At 42.5% G+C, this 24,810-nt stretch overlaps 1 long non-coding RNA gene across 3 annotated transcripts; it reads right to left on the bottom strand.

Annotated features, from left to right (window-relative positions):
- Positions 1-4,221: 4,221 nt before the first annotated feature.
- LOC138102769 (uncharacterized) lies at positions 4,222-9,993 on the bottom strand. Of its 3 annotated transcripts, XR_011147527.1 has the most exons (5): positions 9,935-9,993; positions 9,701-9,812; positions 7,355-8,206; positions 6,600-6,774; positions 4,222-5,339 (listed from the first exon to the last, which is right to left on the bottom strand). It is a non-coding gene; the product is annotated as an uncharacterized lncRNA (long non-coding RNA). The 3 variants fall into 3 exon arrangements; XR_011147528.1 differs by lacking the exon at positions 9,935-9,993 and having other exon boundaries at positions 6,600-6,777; positions 9,701-9,924; XR_011147526.1 differs by lacking the exon at positions 9,935-9,993 and having other exon boundaries at positions 4,223-5,339; positions 9,701-9,924.
- Between the last annotated feature and the right edge of the window lie 14,817 nt (positions 9,994-24,810).

A 24,810-nucleotide genomic window follows, 5' to 3' on the forward strand; every position in this document is an offset into this window, starting at 1 on the left:
GAGGAATTGAATTAGCAATCAGGCCTTTCCAAAACATTCAAATTGACTTTACAGAAATGCCTCCTGTCCAGAGGTGGAAATACCTATTGGTAATCGTTGATCACCTTACCCACTGGGTGGAAGCTATTCCAACTGTCAATGCAACAGCCCAGACAGTGAGTAAGGTGATCCTCGAGCAAATTATCCCCCGTTATGGGATAGTCCACCGCATAGATTCAGATCGAGGTACTCATTTTACCTCCCAAATTGTACAACAATTGGCTCAGCAATTAGGAACAAATTGGAGATTACATACCCCGTGGCATCCACAGAGCTCGGGGAGAGTGGAACGGATGAACCAGACAATCAAGAACACCCTCACAAAATTAATGCTGGAAACAAAATGGACCTGGGTAAAATGCCTTCCACTTGCTCTTCTTAGAATTAGGACACAGCCAAGATCTGATTTGGGTTGTTCACCATATGAGATGTTGTATGGATTACCCTACCTTGCTACACCACAAGAGTTGAATGTGAAAGAGTGTGGAAACACCAATGTACAACAATATGTACAGATAATTGCCAAAAATCTAGAGTTGCTAAGGGAAAGAGGTTTTCTACCACAAACTCCCCCACTTGATTTTAATTTACATCACATCAATCCAGGTGACTGGGTGTTAATAAAATCCTGGAAAGAAAAGTCATTAACCCCATCCTGGGAAGGTCCATTTCAGGTCCAGCTAACCACTGAAACAGCTGTCCGGACATTTGAAAAGGGCTGGACGCATGTCAAGAGGGTGAAGGGTCCAGTAACACCACCAATTGAAGAGAAGAAACCTCCAGACAAACCATCAAACTAAACACCCTGTTTGAAAGCTCCACTCAGCATCCCTCACTCCAAGTTAATAAAATCCTGTACTCCCAGTTCTTCCCCAGTTATACCTCAGTAATAAGTGCTAGCTACAAGTTGTTAAACTAAGTTGAAAATATTTTGCTGTTAATTCTGTTCTTTGTTATTCCCTTTTACAGATTCTGCCTTCACACAACCATATTGTCACATCAACTGTATAGTAAGGCTCCATTTGAAGCCAGCATTCTCTTCCAATAACAGTCCAATCAGACTCCAAAATTATGGGCACGATAACTCTAATCTTTGACAAGGCCAACCCTAAAATAACCATGAGTTTCCAGAAGCCTGAGGTCACTGAAGAACCATCTGAAGGTGAGATGCCTAAAGAAAGGACGAAAGAAGCAAAGATGACAACCCCCACCAGCAGAGGCAACCCAAATGCTGACAGCTCCTCTCGGGTATGCCTAAAGGGGAAAGTGAGCAACATCCTGCTACTGAGTGTCATCTGTCTCTGGGTCCTCTGGCCTCCCTTTACACAAGCAGCCGACAGCCGCTGTAACAGATGTTACAAGACTGTGTACCAGGCAGAAGGAGGCTCATTTCAAATTCGACACTTTTTCCGAGCACATACTTATGTTAATCCATCTTGTTACAACATAACAAGGTTGAGTGTCTGCTCAGAAAAAGGTCACAAGTACTGGATTGGCAAAAACATTGGCACCCAAATACATAAGCAGAAGGGAGAGTGCCCCTCCCAAGACGATTGGCTCTGTTTCAATTTTAGATACATAACCAAGACAGAAGATTTGTTAAAAAGAAAGACCTATGACACTGACCTGATCCAAGAGGTGGTCATAGAAGAAAAGGAAAAACAAAAAGAAAACAATCCTTTGATGTCAAGGAAAAACTTGTTTATTGACCTGGCAGAAAGGATTGGACAACAGCTAAATTTAACAAATTGCTGGGTGTGCGGAGGAACTTTAGAATCGGAGAGTTGGCCTTGGCGGGGAGTCAGTCTTGGACCCCCCGATTTACTCCGACTGAGTAATCTCTCCCCCACAACCCGACATGACAATGAAACCTGGCTGCTAAGCAATACTGTTATTGGAGAAGAATGCATCTGGAGGAAAGGAAGAAAATTTTTAGAAGAAGTTGGTGAGACAATATGCAAAAGGTACCTGGTAACTGATGGGCAAAAACATTGGTGGATACCTCAAGAACCAGATGTATTCTGGTCTGCAGAAAAGGTTAAAAACAAAAATTGCATTTTGAATCCTGTTAAAAAACTCTGGCAGTGCTGGGATCAAGGAAATCCATATTCTGTCCTGCCACAAATTTCCAAGTACTGGATTACAGCAGCAAGTATACAACCCCACTTCTGGGAAGCACCACAAGACCTCTACTGGATCTGTGGTAACCGAGCTTATTCCAACTTACCACCTCGCTGGAAAGGGAGCTGCACACTTGGAGCCATTCAACCAAACTTCTTCCTACTTGCTGAAAACGCTGGAGCCCACCTTGGAATCTCCCTTTATGATGAACTTTTCCGTACTAAGAGACATGTAATAGGAGGGACCCAGAGATGGGGAGAAGAAGAGTGGCCAGCTGAGAGGATCCTAGAGACTTATGGACCTGCAACATGGGCACAGGATGGGAGCTGGGGGTACCGAACTCCCATCTACATGCTAAACCGGATCATCAGACTGCAAGCACTAATTGAGGTAATCACTAATGAGACCTCTCTTGCTCTTGAACTGCTTAACACACAGCAAGGGCAAACTCGAGCAGCCGTGTACCAAAATAGGCTGGCATTGGACTATTTACTAGCTGAAGAAGGTGGAGTATGCGGCAAGTTTAACACCTCAGACTGCTGCATCCATATTGATGATCACGGTGAAGCCATCACCAAGATTACCCAAAACATCAGGAAACTAGCCCATGTTCCAGTGCAGAAATGGCAGCCCTTGATCACTTCTGAATGGTGGGAAAATATTTTCCAAGGACAATGGTGGAAGAAAGCTTTAATTATTGTTGGACTTTCCCTTACAGGACTTATTTTTCTCCCTTGTTTAATCCCTTGTTTCATCCGTCTAATCACCACTGTCGTCCAAAGCATGCCACTGATCCAGGATCTTCAAGGACAACAGCAACGTCCACCATTCGCTCAAAAGATTATGCATATCAATAATAGTAACAATAAGAAAACTAGAAAGGAGAGAAAAATTGCCCAGCAAGTGTGGGACAGTTTTAAAGAGCTTGAATCTATCCCTGAAGAGTTATCCACCTCCACTTAAATGCAAAGACCAAAGATGTGAGCATAAGAGAAAAAGGGGGGACTTGTCATATATGAAATCCCTATTTGTGCTTGGTCTTTGCATATTAAGTGCCTTAATTAATTTGAGCTTAATATTTTTAAATTGAATGTTAAAATCAATCCATCAGTCCAGGTACACTAATCAAGTTTTTATGGTCTTCCTGTGTTTACTGTATACCTTTACAAGTGTTTTAAGATGTGTTGGATGTATTTTTTATGTTTTACTTGTATCTTGGTTTCAAAGCAGATTTTAAAAAAAACCCCAGTTGCAACAAACAGCCCAGCCCCCATAACCAGCCCCCGTAAGCACCTGACCCTTATCTCAACTAATATCACCCCTCTGACCAGGAGGAGCCATTGGTGGACAGAGATGGTCTGTCAAGGGAAAAACACCAATCGCCTTGAACCAGGGGGGTGGGCTGTGGGCGGACTGTGGGCGGAGCAAAAGCTATAAAAGGGAGAAAAAGAAAGACACGCCCTCTCAGTCTCCCTTCCTCTCCAGCTTGCTAAGGCAGTGCTGGAGAAACCTACCCCTTTCTAGGGGCTTTTAGAAATAGATTTCTTTTTGACCAGCCTAAACTGCAAGTTTGTTTTTTTTCTCTACCTGAGGTTCAGAGCTGTCTTAAGCCTAAAGTTCCTGAATCCCTGCGCTCCTGGGGCATACCTCTTGAGCCACTTGGATCCCAAATTTTTATATTTTGTTAGTTTTTTGCAATTTTTCAATTTTTCTGTTTTAATAAATTGTTTTAATTTCTACATAGAGTTGTCTCATTCCTCACAGAAACTGAGAGGCAGGAGTTATAACAAAGAACCAGTGAACAACCAAGTAACCAGGAAATTTCCCGAACCAGGGGAGGCGGCTTGTACTTGGGCACTGCCCAGGTGGGTGCGGCTTAGGCTTCTGAGCCGCCCCTTGATCCACCCTCTGAGCCTGCCTCTTCAGGAAACTCGATCCAGGAGATGGGCTGGGATTGATTGGCATCACGCTGCCCCAGCCCGGCAGTGGGCTGGGTCATAGCAACAGATGACTATAACCTGGAATATGCATTCTCCAGAATCCCACAAGGCCTATGAAAGCTTGTATTTCCTTCTTGTTAGCTTGTGGAGACATAGTTTCTATTGATACCGAAATCAGCCCAATAGAAACTTTCTAACACAGTTTTGAGTATTAGAAAGCAGGCATTCTTTATTGCAGTGTGCTGGTCACTCAGAGAATCCTTCCACTAATTGAGTGCCCTGAACATTGGGTAAAGAGTTTCATTGTACACAATGATTACATATTCATAGGCTATCCCTGCTTACTTGATGTATATGTATTACTTCATTTTACATAATCACACCCCTTATTGGAAGTTCTTGTATGGTTTTTTGGGGTTCTTCTTTGGTGGTCTTCAACATCCGGTGTCTTTTTTAGGCAGCTGTTCCTTGACCTGTGGTTTTTAGTAAGTGCAATACTTTTGTTTTGCATAACTGCTGCTTTGACAGCCTTGCAGAGCTGAGCTGGCATCCTGCTTGTGTTTTGTATTACTTCTGTTTGCCTAAGTTACATCCTTTATAGACTTCTCCAAGGCTATGCTGTTCTGTTCTACTGTCCTTATCAAGTCCCCTCTATCCTTGGGACTAAATTCCTTATGGGAACTAGTTGCTTAATATCTATATTTCATTTTATAGTGTAAGGCCTTACAACAGCTATAACACTGAATCATGATGCAAGCTAAAACACATACAGCAGTTATGGTGCCGATTATAAACATGTTTTAACCAAGTCCAGTTGGGTAATCATGAAGTAAGTTTGATAAAGATTTCTTTACATCCCCAGGAGGTGCCGTCCTGAGCTGTGCATTGTAAAATCTGGGTTTGTTTCCAGATTTCCTGGACATCTGTAGACACTCTACGACTTTGATAGCAAAACAAGACTTAGGCATCTTGGTTTTTCTCAGACAACGGTTTGATTACCTAAGGGGCTTCGGCTCTTTTAATTCTGGAATAACGCATCCATGATTTTACTTCATCCAGTTTCAACACAATAAAAGTTGTCAGTAGTACTTGGAAAGGTCCCTTCCACTTTGGCTGCAGCAGAGTGGTTCCCCAGTCTTTCAAGCAGACCCAATCTCCTGGTTGGAATTCATGCGCTGTGTGTCCAGTCCCATCAGTCTGGAGATCACCACTGCTTGCTGCAAATCCTGTAAAGTTTTACTAAGAGAAATGAGGCAATTATTCAAATCAACTCCTCTTTTTACGTGTGTGTTTCCTAGAATGTGTGGTACTTGGTAGGGTCAACCATATAGCAGCTCATAGGGGCATATTTTGCTGGTGCCCTGCGGCTGAATTAGAATTTGAAGTAGAGCAACAGATAAGGCTTGGACCCATGTCAAGGAGGTTTCCTGACATATTTTACCCAACTGCAGTTTGATTGTATAATTCATTCGCTCTACTTTGCCACTAATTTGGGGCCTATAAGGAGTATGAAGATCCCAAGCTGTTCCCAAGGCTTTCCTAACCTGTTGTACCCCTTCTTCAATAAAGTGGGAACCTCTGTCTAATGGCATTCCCAAAGGTTCCCCAAATCTAGGTATTATTTGGTTCAACAGTATTTTAGTCCCTTCCTTAGCCTGGTTGGTGCGACAAGGGAAGGCTTCTGGCCACCCAGAAAAAGTATCCACCAGAACTAGGAGGTATTTATACCCCCCTTTTCTGGGTGATTCAGTAAAATCAATCTGCCAACATTCATCTGGAACACTTCCAGATTTTATGGCTCCTAGCACTATTTTGTAAGCCATGTTAGGGTTCTTTCTTTGACAAACTATATGTTGCTGGATTCTTGATTGTGCAATCTGAGCCATTTTAGATCCAGTTATAGAGTTTTGCAAATGTTTCAGAATTTTTCAGTACTCCAATGAGTGCCTTGTGCTCACAATCCACTATTTCACTCAAGATTGGTTCTGGGACTACTATTTGCCTGGTTCTGGTAATTGCCCAGGCTCGTGGATCAAATCATGCTTCTAAGGTTTTGATTGACAGTCCCTAGCACTATACTGAGATTTTTCTACTGGGAGAGGTATCTCTGGCAGGGGTATTAAAGATAAAACTTTTTTTTCTACCATGCCTTTTTCTTCAGCCTCTTTGGCAGCCTTATCAGCTAAACAATTCCCCAATTCTGGTTTGGTCTTACCCACTTGGTGTGCTCTGCAATGCATGATGGCAACTTCTGCTGGTTTATGGATGCTTTCAAATAAGTCCAAGAGCTGTTTTCCATTTTTGATCAATGTGCCTTGAGATGTCAAAAGGCCTCTTTCTTTCCAGATGGCCTTGTGTGCATGTACCATTCCAAAAGCATATTTGAATCAGTCCAAATGTTAACTCATTTTCCTTTACTCAATTCCAAAACTCAAGTGAGTGCAATTAGTTCTGCTTTCTGGGCCAAAACATCGGAGGGGAGCACCCTGCTTTGATTACCTGATGGTGTGCAGTCACTGCGCATCCACAGATAGTCGTTTTCCATTTCAGACAAAGCTGCTTCCATCAGTACACAATTCCCAATTAGGTCTTTCCAAGGGGCTGTCTCCTAAGTCAGGTCTGCTGGAATACACTTCTTCTATGGTCTGTAAGCAATCATGCTCTGGGATTCCTTCTACTTGTTGGGCAGATAAGAATATAGCAGGGTTAACAATAGAAGTTGTTTTGAGTGTCACATTGTCTTGCTCCAGCAAGATTACCTATTTTAGCATCTGGCTAGGAGATCACCAGTAGCCCCCTTTTTGCTCTAGTACCAACTGCACCATATGTGGTACATAAATTACAATGCTTTGTCCCAAAGTCAGTTTTCGAGCTTCCTGGATCAAGAGGTAACTGCTACTGCCCTAAAGACAACTAGGCCAGCCTTGGCTGACATTATCTAGTTTCTTTGAAAAGTAGGCCACGGCCCTCCTCTGGTCCCCGAGGAACTGCAACAGCACTCCCAGTGCTATATTTTGTCTTTCATAGGTAAATAGTTCAAACGGGCTCATGAGGTCTGGATATCCCAAAGCAGGGGCCCCCATGAGGGCTTGCTTGACTTGTAAAAAGGCAGCCCATGAACCATCAGTCCAGACTATAAAGTCCTTCTGAGATGTCTTCAAGAGCTCATACAGTGTCTTTACTTGCAACCCATAATTGCTGATCCTCAGGTGACACCATCCAACCATCCCAAGAAATGCACACAACTCTCTTACCGTTCATGGGTGTGGAAGTTGGCAAATTGCTTCTTTTCATTCCTGTCCCAGCCTCCTGGGTCCTTGGAGGATTTCAAATCCCAAGTAGGTTACTGTGATCTGGAATATTTGTGCTTTGTCTTTGGATACTCTATATCCACTTAGTCCCAGAAAATTCAACAATGCCCCAATCTGATCCCAACATTGCTGTTTAGTTTCAGTGGCTATCAGAATGTCATCTACATACTGTAACAAGACTCCAAGAGGGTTCTCATTTTTCCATTCCTCCAGTTCTTTTGCCAATTGACTTCCGAATATGGTGGGGCTATTTTTAAACCCCTGTGGCAGAACTGTCCAAATCAGTTGGGTTCTTCTCCCTGTGTTTTCATTTTCCCATTCAAAAGCAAAAAGCTCTTGGCTTTCAGTACTCAAAGGGATACAGAAAAAGGCATCTTTCAAATCTAATATTGTAAACCATTTTAATTTTTCACTCAAGGTTGTTAGCAAGGTATAAGGATTCGCTACTACCGAGTGTATATCTTCTACTATCTTATCTATGGCTCTAAGGTCCTGTACCAGCCGGTAATCCTTTCCGTTTGCCTTCTTAAATGGCAAAATAAGGGTATTAAATTTGCATTCACATTCCTTCAATAGGCCATATTTTATAAATTTTTCCACAAGGGGTAATAAACCCTTACAACTTTCTATTTTCAAAGGGTATTGCTTTTGCCTTACCAGTCCCGCTCCAGGTTTCAATTTAATTCTTACAGGCTCTGCTCTTTTTGATCATCCAGGCACCTCTCCAGCCCAGACTATTGGAATCACTGCATCCTCAAGTGATACTGGCAGATGGGTCATGTCCAATTTTGGAGACTGTAGTGTAAAAATAGAGGCTTCCACGTAATTAGGTTCTGGAATACTAACCTGTATTTTGTCATTTTAAAATTTGATTTCAGCATTTAGTTTTTTCAATTAATGTCTCCCAAGGAGAGGCTTTGATGAATTGGGTAGATACAAAAACTGGTGAGTCATCCATTGCTTTTCTAATTTAAAATCAATGGGCTTGAAAAATGGCTGAGTTTCGCGATTCCCTGTTGCACCAATGATTGTTATAGAATCATTACTCAAGTTTCCTTTTACTGTGTTTAGCACAGAGTAACTAGCTCCCATATCTACTAAAAGTTCTACCTCCTCCTTTACCTCCTCATTCCCCAGCTTAGCTGTAACCAGAGGTTCTTCTGGGGAAGAATCCTCCGGTCCCCCCTCAGTCATAATGGGTGAACCCGCGATGATGGGGTCCCCCACGAGAGGACGGCTGTTATGTTTCAACTGTGGACAATCCTTTTTACAATGCCCATTTTTATTACAGTATGCACATAGATTAATATCCAGTCTCACAGGGGAGTTTGAGGTAGGTTGTCTGCACCCTCATTCCCTTCCTTTCCCCAGGGGAACCATTCCTTTGGAAATTCCTTTCATAATTGCAATTTTTTTTTTTTTTTTTTTTTAGTATTCTAACAGGTGACAGCCATTGACTTTCAATTATTAAGGTCTGTTATTGAAAACAGAACTTTTACTGATATTGGAGCATCTGCACCTACCACATGATGGAGGGGAGCCTCTTTATGCCCCAGTTCCCTCATAATATCAGTCTCGGCAGCCTGATTGTCTGTTCCCCCCTCAAGCTTGCAATTAGGACCATAAGATCTAAATCGTCCTCCTAATCGAGAAGATGTTTAGAACAAATTTGTCCTATGCTGCACATAGAACATCAACACTCTAACCATTTTCCTTGATTCTCCTTTTCAAGAGCCAGCACAAAAGGGTCTGAGGGGGCTGAATTCAAGCCACAATCTTTCTACCATTCCAGATGATTCCTCAAAGTGAAAAATATATCAGCATATATAACCTCATCTCATTTCTGTTCTCATCTTAAAAACAACATTGGCTGTAACAATGTATTCATGTAACGTTCACATGTGACAATGTTCAAGGTTCCATTTTGTGGCCACTTTTCTCCAGAGTCTAGTTTGTACAATAGCCACCACTGATTACAATACTTAATCAAATTCTCCCTGGTAGCTGTTCCCCCAGGGGGCCTTCTGATCTTTCTCCAATGTCACAAAATGCAACCAAGTGGGGATTTTTTCAGAAAGACCCCTTTAGATTGTCCACTACCTATCTCCAAATAGTAGACCCAAAATGTTACAATACAGATACAAATACAAAACAACTATCGATCGATAAAACCAGGTCAAATATCAAATTCCAGAATATCAAATAACCCACCCAACGCACTGGAAGATCCACATGCCTTATAAGGGCAGGATTCCCAAAAGAAAGCCTTATTATCAGATGGGATCTTACCTGTGTCCTAGACTGGTCCGAGGATCTGTGGTCTTCTTCAGGAAAGCCCTGGTGCTGGTGTAGAGATCCAGAGATCCCTCAGATCCACAGGAGATCAGGTAGAGTGTCCCATCTAGAGGCGCCAAAAATGATACTGAAATCGACCCAATAGAAACTTTCTAACACAGTTTTGAGTATTAAAAAACAGGCATTCTGTTGCGGATAAGTAAAACTACAAAATGAAGGCCTTGTTACCCTTGTAAAATCATGGCTTACTCCTGTTACTTCAGCTAAGTAGAAAAGGACTCTGGGAATGACTCAGCTGGAATAGAGGTAGAAAACAAGTTATATAACCATGCAAAAACAAGTTATATAACCATCACGTGTTCACATCGTGGCTTATGGTGGTTGGTTGAATTATGTTTGTTGTGTTTCAAAGGTATGTAACTGATAAAGGCCTAATTGCTCAAAAAGGCCTGTTTTTTTCAATAAACAACTTCCCTTTTGCACCTGCCTGGAGGGTCTGTGTCATTTTACATCGTTACAATTGGCACCCGAAGGACGGGATATCAGATTGCAGTGAAGAGATGGACTGCAACTCAGCCCGGTGGTCCTTATGACCTTGGACCCCTAGACTGCAAGCAGAAAGCAGAGCTCAGACCCTGCTATAACGATAGGGGCTTTCTTTAAGAACCAAACTTGGACGGAGAGCAAAATGCTGGCACAGCCTATAAGGTTAGGTCAGTGGTATTCACTGGACGAAGAACCGCAGGATCTTGAGTATTGCGACACATTCTCCACATTGGAGCAAATTTTGTTATGGGTCAAAGAACCCTGTAACTGTTTCCTAAATGAGAGAGGCTTTGATGTTAAAAACTCCTGCGAGTAGTTGTGGCAGGGAGTGCTGGAAAGGATACTGATAACGAACCAGGGAATGGATCAATCCTCAACTTCGAGTAACGGACTCAAAATGCGCGTGATGCTGTGGGCACTGGTGATGCTCCCCCGGAGCGGCCTCTTTGCACGGCTCTCCCTCCGGAGCGGCTCGGCTGGCTTTAGAAACTGACTCCCCTGGGCTGTTGGCCCCTTTGGCCGCGGCTTCTCTGTCCCTTGCTCCTCCGCAGACAGCTTCTCCGCTGCCCAGTCCTCCCACAGTGGCTCCTTCGCCGCCTTCTCCCCCGATGCCAGCCCCCCCTGTGGCTGCTCCACCAGCAGCGGCTCCCTCGGCCCCCTTGGCCCCTCTGGGCCCTCCGGCCCCCACTCGCCCAGAGGCAGCTCACAGCATACCGGCCAACTCCAAGCTCAGGCCACCCTGTGAGGAGATGTTACCCTTTGATTGCTATCCTGACTCGGGCTACCCTTCTGATCCTGGGCCCATAAATCACGGGCAGACAACAGATTTATACCCTACACAGAATGATGATGCTATGGCACATTGCTGTGAGAAAATGCCAAGAGGACATGTTGAAACACAGAGATCCGTCCGTTATTACTGCGTGCCCAGTTGTCTACGAACAAGGTCAACAACCCACTTACAAAGACTTAGCCTACTCTATTGTCAGGGAACTGCAGAAATCGGTACAGGAGAGTTTGTCATTCAGTTAACAGATGACGGTGCATACTCAAACCCCAGAGTGCAGATGGGCTATCCTCGCAATGTTTATGACATCATTACCCGGATCTCTGTTCAAATTAACTTTGTATTTTCAGTAAGCTGTAGATTTTGACAGGACTGTTTATTAGAGAGATTCAAGGTTAGCTGTGTAACTGTAGTGTCTTTCGGCATGCAGATAGCATTATATAATTCCTTACTTTAACACTGCTTAGCAAGATCTAAATTCTTCAACAGGAATGCTGATATATTGCATGATTGGTAAAACTTGTCATATAAGATGTATATTGCCTTTTTAAGAATTTCAATTTAAAACTCTGGACTGAATTAATACTGATTCTTTGCTCAGTTATAATGATGTTAGCTGTTACTACAAAAAATTAGAAACTTGTATACCTGGAAAAATATTTGCAAGTTGGTACCCTCAGAGCATCATTTATCACTATGTGGATAATATTTTAGCTTGTGGACAGGAAGATTCATATTTGTAAGATACTGTGACCCCTTAGAAAATTCAGTAGATCCCTCCTTGGAAATATTTAGGCTGGATATTAACTGACCAAAATGTGGAACCACAGCAATTTAAAGCCTGATGTCAAAACATTGAATGATTTACAAGAGTTACTGGGAGCAATTAGCTGGGTGAGGCCCGTGGTAGGTTTAGCCAGTCATCAATTAAAGCATTTCTTTGCTCACTTCCCCATTAACATTATCTGCAGAAGCTATTCGAAGTTTAGATAAAATTGGCTCATGACTCTCTACTGTAAAGGGAGGCAGAATTGTGCTAGCTTTACCTATTTGCTTGCTTTTTACCCCACAGCTTTAATAAGGTAATTTTATTGTGAATCTTTTGCCACGAAGAAACATGTGACAGCATTTCAAATAGGTACAGCTATTTAGTGATTCAAGTGTAGTTATTCTTCCTTGCCACTTCTAAATTGAAATTGGACTGTACAGTTTAAGTACATTGATGGACCACAAGTGAAGTAAACAGTAGCACACTCCTTTAGAATCACCTGAAACCATGACTTTGTAGCTGTTTATATACATGTGTCAGTCTTATGCACCCACTGACCTAACAGAGTTACATGTGCAAAACTCCTGGCAGTATTATATAATGAGGTCCTTGATGTTTTATCCCTAAATACTTATATCTCATTAGCTTTAATAGTCCAAGCTCAAATCTATTGTACAGGCAATCTGAAAAAGTTGTCTTACCATCTGTGAACTGAACAGGTTTTAAGTGCAATTTGCCAAGATATACAGTGTTGTCATTTTTCTGAGTAAAGCTGCACTTTAAAAAACCCTGGCAAACTTATGCTTATACTAGAAAAGTACTGACCGTGACTAGGTATTTTCAATACTGTTTATAGTTACCATGAGCTATTCTCAAAATTAATTTATGTAAAACCCTAGAGTTCCATGTTGCTGCTATTTCATTTATGAATCAGTTGTTTGCTTGCATATTGTTCATTGATGCTTAACTGTTGTATGACAAATTTTCGATAGCTTTCTTGTAACGATGGAATCAAAATGAGTTAAATTCGGGTGTATCTGAAACATTTAAAGGAACACTCTCAACTTTGACTATAGTTTTGTTACATTTAAGTGACGTTAAGGGTAAAGTCTGTTGCTTTTAAGCTCTGTCAAGTTTAAGTTCTATTAAGGTTAAATCGGTTAAATTTAAGTGTTGTTCAGTTTAAGTTCTGTTAAGTTTAGGTTCTATTTAGATTAATTTCTGTTCCATTTCAGTGATGTTAACTTTAGGTTCTGTTAGGCTTACTTTCTGTTACGTTTAAGTGACAATAAGTTTGAGTGAAGTTAAGTTCTGTTGAAATATGCTCATTTAAATTAAAAGATACAGTTCCTTTGTTATAGAGATAAGATGGAACCGACTGAAAAAATTATGATGGAGAATTGGTAAGCAACTGTTGAAGAATACAAGATAGTAAGTTGTGTAAAAATATGTGAAGATGCAGTTTATTAGATCCTTAATTTCATTGACAATTCTGTGGGTATAAATGTTCTACATTGGCCAATCAAGATAGTTATTCATAACAATCTTTGCTGTTTTATCTTCCATAGGTAGCACAGAAGGATGAGTAACAATTCCAAGTTATGGATATTATTAATTGTAAGCTGTTTAGTCCTTTCTTTCCTGCTTTTATTTTGCTTTATTGTCATATATGCATAGATGTGTGGAGAAATATAATCTCAATTTCTTAGAACAGTTACTGTTGCTGTATTAACGATTCTGAATATGTTGTTAATGTCATAGCGTGAATTCACTGACCTTTTATAAAGGGCATTATCCATAAGATATTATTTGATGTTACACATATGCATTCTTTTGGTTGGTTGCAGTTTGTTCATGGTACCATTGACTACTTAGCTAAGGATAAATGACAAAGCTGGCTGCTTTACAAACTTTCACATACTGTTGTGAAGTTATCTGCAAGGAATGTATAATTTTAAGAAATTTTCCCAACTGATATTAATAGAAGCTTGTTTATAGGACATGTTAGGGGAACCTTTCCAGTTAAGGTCTTGGCTCTGGCCAAGCCCTGGCCCTAGCTGGTCAGGAGGTATGCCTACAGACCCAGGTGTTTCTGCACTAAAAATGTAGTCAAGTCACTTTGACTTGCTGATTTGGGCTTATAAAAAGCTAGAACCCCTTTTGAGGTAAACTTGGAAACCTTTCCCAGGAAGGGTTCTCCAGGTCCTCACTGTGAAACAGGGCTTGCCAGCTATTGCAGACTCTGGGTGATGGAACAGTATTTAGGCAATTGATGATCTATCATTCTAAATCACTATCCTTTCTCTCGTGCGCTAATGATTACGTGTCACTTTGCTTATTTTTGCACAGTGTGAGTTTATTGTTTTATTACATGCATTGCTTTACTTTTATGTTGCCTTCATGTTCATAGTAAGAGATGCATGTTATCAAAAAAAGCAAAGGGGGAATACGGCTCCTCAAGAACAATTAGATAATGCAATATTTACACTAAAATTTTTGAAAGCAGATCATTAATTTTGATCCTGGGCAGAGTGATACTGCTCTGAAGATTTGAGTGTGTGGAACCAATTTCTTAAAGTTTTACGTAAGGATCCACAATTGGGTGTGCAGTGGCAAGGCCTAGCTGATTTACTAACCTAGAGGAGAAGGTACACATGTGTTTTATCGCCAACAGGTCTAAAGCGATTACCTGCTTGTCTGGACAAACATTGATCGCCTCCTAGAAGACGAGGCCCAGTGAGAGGAAAAATGACCTAATTTCCATCCAGCCCTCGTAGCCAAGGCAGAAGCAGGGGTAGGGCTGCCTGGAACATGGCTGTGCCTGGAAGCTTACAGAGGCAGCCTGCCAGCTGAGGCCTTGTGTCCCACTGCACCCACCATCATATTGTTGTGTTACTGCTGACCTTCTTCAGTTATTCCCAGTTCCATGCTTCCAGAAAGACATTTGGTAATGTTAAACCTTCTGCCTAAATGGCACAGCCCCTGAGCTCCAGCCATATGACCTTTGGAACAGTGGTCATTTACTTCCAAGTGCAGAAGCAGCAGCTCTCTTCCTGGGGACATTGGACACCATCTTTTTGTTTTCCTATGCTGCGGGTCTCTTTGTCAGTGGCATGGTTGTTTTTGATGGGTTTTTATTAAATGTGATCTGTATTCCATGTATCTTATCCTGTGTCCAGCAGATGACCAGTGACAGTCTTAATAAGATAATGGCCTTACAGGTGAAGACTGTTTTGGAATTAGGGTACGTGAACCCTTCGCACAAAAAACAAAGGGGGAGATGTTGTGGATAAGTAAAACTTTACAAAATGAAGGCCTTGTTACCCTTGTAAAATCATGGCTTACTCCTGTTGCTTCAGCTAAGTAGAAAAGGACTCTGGGAATGACTCAGCTGGAATAGAGGTAGAAAACAAGTTATATAACCATAGAAAAACAAGTTATATAACCATCACGTGTTCACATCATGGCTTATGGTGGTTGGTTGAATTATGCTTGTTGTGTTTCAAAGGTATGTAACTGATAAAGGCCTAATTGCTCAAAAAGGCCTGTTTTTTTCAATAAACAACTTCCCTTTTGCACCTGCCTGGAGGGTCTGTGTCATTTTACATCGTTACAGCATTGCTTATTGCAGCGGGCTGGTGTCTTGGGTTACAATGAAAAGGTGTAACCAAAAGTATGTATTCTATTACCATCTTCATAAGCTGTTAAAATAGGTGGGGCAATGGTTTTTATCTTCTCCATGAGTCAGTCCTGATAACTCCCTCTGGGAAGCTATCTCCGCTAATGGGCCATCAAGGTCTCACAGCATGACTCATAGAATTACATCACCCCATTGTGAGATGCCCTGCCCAGGGGGAGGAATCAAACATTTCTACCTGTATATAATCTGAGGCTTGGAACACCACGAGAGCACTACCACTGGATTCCCAGAGGATAGGAGCTCAATACCATCTACTGGACCTCCAGAGAAAGACCAGATCTTTCTATAGGATCACCACTTCGACAAAACCACATCCATCACTCCAACGGGACTGTAGCCACCATTTAATCGGACTGCTACCACCACCCTGACCAACAGGGTGTCAGGTTGTATTCTGACTCTGTATGTTTAAGTCAGTGTTTCTATACCGTTGCCTTTCTTTTAACTTTCCTATCAAATTTTAGTTCTGAGTTGGAATCTCCAGCTGGTTTGTTTTCAAACTAGTACAGCTGGTCATTCGGAGGATCCTTCAAGTAATTACCCTGAGCGATGGGTAAATAGCATTTTGTCATACACACTGATTACATATTCATTAGCTATCCCCTCTTGCTTCCCATATATATATTACTGAATTTTATATACTCGCACCCCTTATTGGAAGTCCTTGTATGGTTCTTTGGGGGACTTCTTTGGTGGTCTTCAATGCCCGGTGTCCTTTTGAAGTGGCTATTCCTCGACCCCTGTTGTTTTGTATAACGTTTGCTTTGTCAGCCTTGCAGAGCTGACCTGGCACCCTGTTTGCATTTTGCATGACTTCTATTTGCTGAAATTACATCCTGAATCTACTTCTCCAAGGTTATGCTGTTCTGTTCTACTGTCCTGATCACTATCTTGTTAACCACATCCATAGGCACATGACTACATCTGTCCTTCCATTAGACTCCAAAGAACTGGATCTCCTGTGCAGGTCCCTTGACCTTACTTTTCTTTATGGCAAACCCAGCATTCAGAACATTCTGAACTATTCTTTTTCCCTTTCTCAAACACTTATTCTGCCTCACTGCCTCCTACTGAGTCAAGATTATGAAGAGTTAAACTTTAGCTAGGAGTTAGAAGCAATTTGTACTGATTGAACCAAAAGATAAGTTAACAAAGAGTTAGAAATTTAGCCAAGAAGTATAGTGCTATTCACTATTATGTACCTGTCTGAAACTTTGCTTATAGTAAATGAACTGTCATAAGGACAAAAGATGATAGAATTATAGCTAGCACCTAGATTGCATGATCAAATACAGCCAGGAGGTATGGACCATCTCCAGAAGGCTTGCCAAAGCTTGCCCACAATAGAAGGTAGAAAGTTCATGGTGATGAAGAGTTCCCTGACTTCATCTTTCAAGACCACTGAGTCAAATCAAGACCACCGACCCAAATCAAGAACAGAAATGTGCACACACAAAGGACTAGTAACCTCATTTTAAAAGGAAGCGGGAATGGGAGGTGCTGGAGATATGTATATGATTAATATGTAACACTTTGTGAAATAAATAGAGGGCAAATAACCATGTAAGCGGCTGGCACGACTCTAGGAGGTGACTCCTGTGCTGCCCACCGGCGTAATAAACATACCACATTCTAACTTTAATTAATTAGAGAGTTTTTGTCCATGAATACCGGGTTTTTTAACGATTTATTCTGGCGAGCCAGGCAGGAGACAGTTCTGTTTGGCTGTGAGACCAGCCCGGGCTGGTGGACTCCTCAGGGTGCCCCCAGGATATTCCTGGCGAGAGGGCTCCACTGCCCGGATTGTTCATCCAGCAGCAGACAAGGACTCCTGACTACTAAAACTCCGGACAAAACGGTATGTTTAAAGGAAAATACTAAAATAGTTTACAGTGACCTGTAAGGCATACGTATGGTCAGGGAACGCTATTGGTAAGTCATAGGAGAGATCCTACGCACAACTCATGCCTGTGTAGTGTGCTTGCAAGATGCAGTGGTATTTAGTCAGTGGTATTTAGTTACCAGCAGAGGGAGAGAGCCGTAGAGGGCTTGGTCGACCAGCAGAAGGGGAATTCTGCCATCTGTTGTGCCATAGAGGGCTGGGTCTGCCAGCAATTTGGGGCTAGCAGTTTTAAAGGCAAATCTTATTTATGGTTGTTATGTTGTTGTAAGTGTGTCCTGACTGTGAGAGGGACTGTGTGAGAGCTTGTTGAGACATGCTATTAGCACGAAGCGAGAGAGGAGTTTGGACCCGCGGTTCCGTTCTCAGGCAACCGGGGAAAAACAAAGCAAGTGTGGTGGATGTTTAAAAGCAAACGCTGTGTTGTGTGTGTGGTTTTTTTTATTGTGATTGTGGTGTGTGTATTTTAGCAATGGCGGAACGGTGTTCACTGTAACACCCAGTGTTCACCATAAAATGGCCCGAACTGTGATGTATTTTTAGACTAACACTGCCATCTTATGTCAAAAGCTATAAATGCAACCTAAGCAAAGGGATAAAAAGAATGAGGTTTATTAAAGGAAAATAATGGGAGCTAACCAGAGTAAAGAGATCCCCAGAACTAGCCCTTTAGGATGCATTTTATCACTCTGGAAAGAATTGGTGGGTTATGGTGGCACAGAGAATAAAAAAGCTCTTATTAAGTTCTGTACACAATGGTGGCCACTCTATAAGCTTGAGGGAAATGTCAAATGGCCACCAACTGGGACTCTAGATTATGAAACCCTGCTACAGTTTATGCTTTTCCTAAGGCGGGAGCATAAATGGGAAGAAGTGATATATGCTCATTTGTTTTTCTCCCTCCTGAACCTTCCTGAGTGGCAGAGGGATTGTGGAATTGGGGCCCCTTCTGATCCCTTAGTATTGGCCCTCGAAAAAGATAAGGCTAAGAAGGAAAAGCTTAAGCGATGTTGCAGTACATGTTCAATAAATCAACACTGCACACACCCTGATAAAGTATATCCAGTTGACACACAGGAACAAGAGCTGGGGGATCTGTTTAGACTACCACCCGCGAGGCAAAGGGGGCTGGGGGGAGAAGCAGCCCTGATCCCTACTGCATCTTCCACCTCATTCTCTGGGGAAGGATCAACTCCAATTTCTATTTCACCCCCCACTCCAATCTCTATTTCAACTCCAGCTCATACTTTAACTAAAGCTATCACAGCTTTTACTCCAGCTCCAGCTACAAGCACAGCCAAATCAACTCTGATTTCGGCTCCAACTTCAACTTCTATTCCACCTCTCACCTTCACCCCTGAGTCTATACCATTGCCTAGTAGTGACAGTGAGAAGGAGGAACTGCTCTCTCCAAGGGGTCCTGTAGCATCCTGGGCTCAAAAACAAACTAAGAAAATTATACAAGCACCCTTGAGGGAGGGAGTAGTTTCTGAAAGGAGAAAAATGTTGGTTAAAATCCCCTTTTCTACACCGTATTTAGAGGCTTGGGAAAAAATTGCTAAGCAGTATAGGAACGACCCAATAAGGGTTGCAAAGAAATTCAAATTTATGGTTAAGCAGCATCGACCTGACTGGTTGGATCTCCAGCTGTTGTTAGATGCCTTCACGGAAGCAGAAAGACGATTAATTTTGAAAGCAGCAGGGAATTTAGCAGAAGATGCTCATCAAATAGAACAGAGGAGAGTTAAAGATGCTTTTCCTCTCCAAGATCCACAATGGAATCCTAATGATGATGTGGATATAGAAAACTTAATGAATTATCAAGATTTTATAGCAAAAGAGATGGAGAGGGCAATTCCTAAAACTATAAACTGGTCAGCCCTATATGCAATTAAGCAAGGCCCCTCGTGTCATAGGTTAGCAAGCATAGTCCCGGAAGGGATATCCTTGCTAAGGGGTGCTTACAGCTTCCTCTGGGACCTGATAGAACCTATCAGCTGGCCAGTTTGAATATGGACAATTCTTTAAGCCACTTAAAGTTGTGACCGCCTCTGTGATACACACTTAAGAATAGACAAACTCCCACCCCAGCTCTCTCTCGTTTCCGGCGCTGGGACAGGTGGCTGCAGGCCCCGTGCAGGGGCCAGCAGGCCCGACCAGGCCCTGCTTGGGCCAGGCCGGGCCGGGCCACGGCCAGCCTGGAGCCATGGGCCTGTTCCAGCCATGGAACCCCCCCCACTGCCTTGCCGTGGGCAGCCGGAGCGGCTCGGAACCCCCCCTCTCCACTGCGGCCGAGATTCAGCAAAGCGGCACCTCTGTCCGACAGAGGTCAGGTGACCAACAGTGATAAGCCACATTCCAGCTGTAAGGCCGAGGTGAGATTAACCCTTTTATTGCTGTGAAGAGCTGAAAACCTGAGGGAAGAGAGAGAGGAGATGCTTAAAGCTGAAAGTCTGTTGTGAAGCTATGATATATCAGAGTATCCTGTTGTAATTTCATGAAGATATGGGGGGTGGAGTGTTCAACTCATAAGCAGAAGCACCTGCGCTGAGATAGGCAGATGCTGACGCAGCTGTAATTTCATGAGAAGTTTGGACAGAGAGAGATGAACCAGATGAACCAGATGAGGACTTTTGCTCCAAAGAGGAAAGGAGAAAAACCTCAATTCCTAGAGATGCTTCCAGAGATAGTTTTAAAGATGAAGATGACCCTTTGCTCCCAGGGAAGGAGAAGGGCCTCTGTTTTTCTTTGTTTCTGAACAGCTCAACCTTAAAATTGTACCCCAGAAAACTTTCAAGAGTGGACCCTCGAAAGCAGTTGCGGGAAAAGCTGCAAGTCGGGGGAAGGGACTCACATCGTAAGCAGAGAGATTCCTCTTCCTAAATGGACTGAACAATATTTGGAAGTGGGTGGCTGTCTCGGTGTGATACTGTTTTCATAGCACGAGCAAAAAGAGACTTCTCTTTCTAAATGGACTGAACAAGGTTATTATGGAAGTGGTACACAGACTGAACATCTTAAAGGGTTGTCTTTACATTGTCAGTGGGAGAAGGGAGGAAGGTGGGGGGAGGAGGAGAGTTCTAAAGGTGGTATAATTTTTTTTCCTTTTCTTCTTTTAGGTCTGTTAATAAACTTCTTTATATTCATTCAAGTTGGTGCCTGCTTTGCATTTCCCCTAATTCTTATCTCACAGAAAATAAACAGTAATGAGTATTTTAGACCAAACCACTACACTAAATTGGTGTTTCCGCCCGGTTACAAACCCAACCCGCGACACCTCGGAAGCACCCTCTGAATTTTTAGGACATTTGCAAGATGCGATGCGTCATCATACAACACTAGACCCTGAGTCTGAGGAAGGGATGCAACAGTTAGTAAGCTTATTTATAGGGCAATCTACCGGGGACATTAGGCGCAAACTCCAGAAGATACGGGGCCTGACCACACGAAATTTAAGACACTTTGTTAGAAGAGGCATGGAGAGTTTTTAGCAACTGGGAAGAAGGGTGTAAGCAAGGGATGAGAGAATTAGTGGCAATGGTGAAGGAAGGGGAGAAAGAGAGACACAGGCAAGGACCACCATGGCTGGGGAGAGACCAATGTGCTTTTTGCAGGAAAACTGGACATTGGAAGAATTAGTGCCCAGAATGAAGAAAAGGTGATGCTCAAAGAAGAGGAGACTGGAAAGGGGAGGGGCTGTTTGCTAAAAAAGACTGAGGGGGATCGGAGGTTCTCACCCTAGGGGAACCTCTGGTTATAATCAAACTAGGGAACAAAGAAAAAGAAATAGAATTTCTGATAGACACAGGGGCAACATACTCGGTTTTAAATGAAGCTTTAATACCAATAACAGATAATTATGTCATGGTACAGGGAGCGACTGTCCGATCTGAAAGAGCATATTTTTGCAAACCACTGAAATACAAACTTGGGAAACAATGGGGAATTCATAAGTTTTTATACATGCCTAATGCTCCAACAGCACTTTTGGGAAGGGATTTACTGGAGCAGTTAGAGGCAAAAATAATATTCAAAAATGGGGAGGTTACTTTGGAGGTAAAAGATCAGCAATATGTGGAGTTATTAAGCCTGATGCTAATAACAAATGAAATCAAGGTTGAAAGTGAAGAAGAGATCAACAAGAAAATAATGGATCAGGTATTTCCTGGGGTATGGGCTTCTAATATACCAGGGAGAGCAAAGAATGCACTCCCAGTGCAAATCAAGCTCAAAGAAGGGAAACAGCCAGTTAGAATTAAACAATATCCTCTGAAGGAAGACAGGGAAGGAATTAGCCCTACAATTGAAAACTTCTTGCAGATAGGGCTATTAAAAGAGTGTCAGTCTGAATTCAATACTCCTATTTTGCCTGTTAAAAAGCCTGATGGATCATACCAAATAGTACAGGATTTAAGAGCTATTAACAAAATAACAGAAGATTTGTACCCAGTGGTTGCCAATCCTTACACTTTGATAACCTGTTTAACACCCGAACTAACTTGGTTTACCATTTTAGATTTAAAGGATGCTTTCTTTTGCCTTCCTCTCCATGAGGCCAGCCAGAAAATTTTTGCATTTGAATGGGAAAACCCCAGAACTGGACGCAAAGTTCAGCTCACATGGTCTGTGCTACCCCAAGGATTTAAGAACTCCCCCACAATATTTGGGGAGCAACTTGCAAGAGATCTGGAATCCTGGGAAACCCCATCAGGAGAAGGAGAGCTATTACAATATGTGGACAACCTCCTGATAGCTACTAAAACTCAAGAGACTTGTGTGGAGTGGACGGTAAGCCTCTTAAACTTTTTGGGTCTACAGGGATATCAAGTATCCCAGAAGAAAGCCCAGATGGTGAGGCAAACAGTTGTGTACTTGGGCTATGAGGTCAGTGCTGGACAAAGAACCTTAGGACAGGATTGCAAGGAAGCAATATGCCAGACCCCAAAACCCCACACAGTAAAGGAACTGAGAACCTTTTTGGGCATGACAGGGTGGCGTAGACTGTGGATTTATAATTACGGGTTGCTGGTTAAACCCTTATATGCTTTGGTTGCGGAAGGAAACAGAGACCTACAATGGACAAAAGAAACTACACAAGCCTTCGACCAACTAAAGAAGGCCCTCATGTCAGCTCCAGCCCTGGGACTTCCAGATGTGAGTATGCCATTTTTTTTGTTTTCCCACGAAAAGCAGGGGATTGCTTTGGGAATACTAGCACAAGACCTGGGCCCGTATCGCAGGGCAGTCGCCTACCTTTCTAAACAGCTAGATGCAGCAGCTAAGGGATGGCCAGGGTGCCTCAGAGCTGTTGCAGCAGTGGCAGTGAACATCCAGGAAGCATGCAAATTCACCCTGGGCCAGAAGATGACTGTGCTAGTGTCCCACACAGTGTCAGCAGTCCTGGAGATGAAAGGCGGACACTGGCTTTCCCCACAGAGATTCCTGAAATATCAAGCTATAATGGTAGAACAAGATGATGTAGAAATTCTGGTAACTAATATTGTGAACCCAGCTTCTTTCCTCAGTGGTAGTCTGGGAGAACCAGTGATCCATGATTGCCTGGAGACCATCAAAGCCACCTACTCCAGCCGCCCGGATCTGAAGGACACCCCTCTCGAGGACACTGAGACCTGGTTCACTGATGGGAGTAGTTATGTCATCAGTGGGAAAAGACATGCTGGGTATGCAGTTACCACAAACAGAGAAGTAATAGAGTCTGGACCATTACCAACCAACACCTCTGCACAGAAAGCTGAAATAATTGCCTTAACCCGAGCATTAGAACTAGCAAAATAAAAGAAAATCAATATTTATACAAACTCAAGGTACACATTTGGGGTGGTTCATGCACATGGGGCCATTTGGAAAGAAAGAGGACTGCTAAACTCACAAGGAAAAAACATTAAACATGCACAAGAAATAATAAAATTATTGGAGGCAGTTCAACTACCTGAAAAAGTGGCCATTGTGCACATCAAAGCACACCAGAAAGTGAGCTCTGAATTGGAAGAAGGGAATGAGTTGGCGGACAGAAAGGCAAAAGAAGCAGCTAAAAGTGAGGTAACTATTGAGACAGTAGAAGCAGCCTTAATCCCAGAGGGACAAATTTCCATTGAAGGCAAGACGAGGTATAATAAAAAGGATAAAAAACTTATTGCACAGCAAAATGGAAGTTATAACCAAGAAGGGTGGGCTATCACAGATGAAGGGAAAGGAAGACTTGTAATCCCCTCTTACATGTTATGGCCATTAGTGAAAGAGGAACATGAGAAAACGCATTGGGGAATAGATGCTTTGTATAACTACTTAAGAGACAGAATTGTAGCCAGAAATTTGCGAGGTACAGTAATTCAAGTAACCCATCAATGTAGTCTTTGCCTCCAAACTAATCCCAAGAATATTCCTAAACCAAAGCTTGGACAAATTGGGAAAGGCTATGGGCCTGGGCAGCAATGGCAAATTGATTTCTCAGAGTCGCCCAGGAAAGGAGGGTATCAATACCTTTTGGTGTTAACAGATACCTTTTCAGGATGGCTAGAAGCTTTCCCTACCAGAACTGTCAGAGCATGAGAAGTAACAAAAGTATTGTTACAGGAAATAATACGACGTTTTGGGGTCCCAGCCACAATGTCCTCAGATAGAGGGCCACACTTTATTTCAAGAATTGTGCAGCAAATTAGCCGCCACCTAGGCATAGACTGGGAACTTTACACTCCATATCATCCTCAGTCTAGTGGCCAGGTGGAAAAAATGAACCATTTGATTAAACAACAAATTATTAGATTAGGACAAGAGGCAAAATTACCTTGGCCTCAGGCTCTTCCATTAGTATTATTACGAATTCGGACCAAACCAAGAACAAAAGAAAAACTAAGTCCTTTTGAAATATTGTATGGAAGACCATATGGGGTCCAAGAGGGGACAACTCCCACTCAAGCAGGGGAAGAAACCCTACACAGATATATGGTGGCCTTAAACACACAACTTAGAGAAATTGAGAAATGTGGCTGGGGCTCGAAGCAGATAATTGGTGGGGCTCGAAGCAGAGAATTGGATGGGCCAGTATATGATATACAATGTGGGGATTATGTATATGTCAAGTCTTTTGCAGAAAAGACTCTGGAACCGCAGTTGGAAGGACCATTCCAGGTGCTCCTCACCACCTTCACCGCAATCAAGATCAAGGAACAGAGTGCCTGGATTCATCACACCAGAGTAAAGAAAGCTCCTGAAGAATTCGAGAGTCGCCCCTGGTGACAACGAACTGAAATTAAAACCTACTCGGGAAAGTAAATAGCGTGTGTGGGTAAAATGTTAGAATAGCTTAACATTTTAAAATGGATAATCAAGTAGGTACAATTTGGGGGGTTGTAGTTTTTGTGACTATTGCTATAACCACTGT

This window comes from Aphelocoma coerulescens, assembly GCF_041296385.1.
Source record: "Aphelocoma coerulescens isolate FSJ_1873_10779 chromosome W unlocalized genomic scaffold, UR_Acoe_1.0 ChrW_unloc_scaf_1, whole genome shotgun sequence".
Classification (NCBI taxonomy): Eukaryota; Metazoa; Chordata; class Aves; order Passeriformes; family Corvidae; genus Aphelocoma; species Aphelocoma coerulescens.